This window comes from Octopus bimaculoides, chromosome 2 (assembly GCF_001194135.2).
Source record: "Octopus bimaculoides isolate UCB-OBI-ISO-001 chromosome 2, ASM119413v2, whole genome shotgun sequence".
Lineage (NCBI taxonomy): Eukaryota > Metazoa > Mollusca > Cephalopoda > Octopoda > Octopodidae > Octopus > Octopus bimaculoides.
Window position 1 is genome coordinate 70412118 of NC_068982.1, and position 1153 is coordinate 70413270.

Genomic DNA, 1153 nt, shown 5'->3' on the forward strand with positions numbered 1-1153 from the left:
AATTTGCACATACACACACACACACACACACACACACACGTACATACATATATATGCAAGTTAAAATCCTAAGTTTTAATGTTAAATGAATAATGTTACCTCATGACAGAGAATATATAGAACATATAATTCTATATATCTCTATTTATTTTAGTTATTATTATTTTATTGTATGTCTTTCGGGTTTATTGTTTTCATAAACTTGCGTTACTTTTACTTTCCAAATGAAAAAAAGAAAAAGCCATATTATGAATATGTAAAGAAGTCGCATATTTTTCATTTTACATACTTTTATTTTTATATATTTATTTCAAACCAACAGAACTGAGTTGAATTTTGAAGAAGATGTCATGACTTGTTTATTCCTCAAACAATTTGCAGGAAAAGTCTCTACTTGAAACAGTATGATGTTTGAAAATCCATTTGATTTTTCGGTTTTCTTAAGGTTTTTTTTCAATCCAAAATGGATTGCATTTCAGACAGATTTATATTTAAATTCACTTCTACTATCTATTACCTTAGGTCTGTTCATTCATTTTCATATATTTGAAAGTGAGATAGCAAAGGTAAAAGCTGTTGTTATGAACTTCATCATCTAACAGTTGTTTCTGCTATAGGATGCGGTGGACTCATAGCTGAGCACCTGAATGACACCTTATAGCTTCATCAGAGCCTTGAATATGAAAGTTATTAGTTTTGTAATGCTTAAGCGATATATATATATATATATATATATATATATATATATATATATATATATATATAGATATATATTTATAACTTTGATAGGTTTTGGCCAGTATAGGCCCAGGCCACATCTAACTTAATAGCATGGTTTGATCATGTGCTGTTGATATCTAAAGTTTTTTGTTCTTGTCACTGTTTACTGGTATTTCATATGTAGATTTGTTCATATATCTAAGTTGTAAAGTATTGTATTATTTATATCTCTAAAATATAAGGTTTACTCATACCACAAGCACAGTGTATCAAACGTCATGGGTTTGTTAATAAAAATAACGAAAAATATGTCACTTTTATCAGTGTAAGAGAAGCTATTTTGTGATGAAAAAGTTGTTACTGTTATGTATACACACTCGCACTCATGCAAACACTTACATGCACACATGCAGAAACATGTGCAAGCATACAC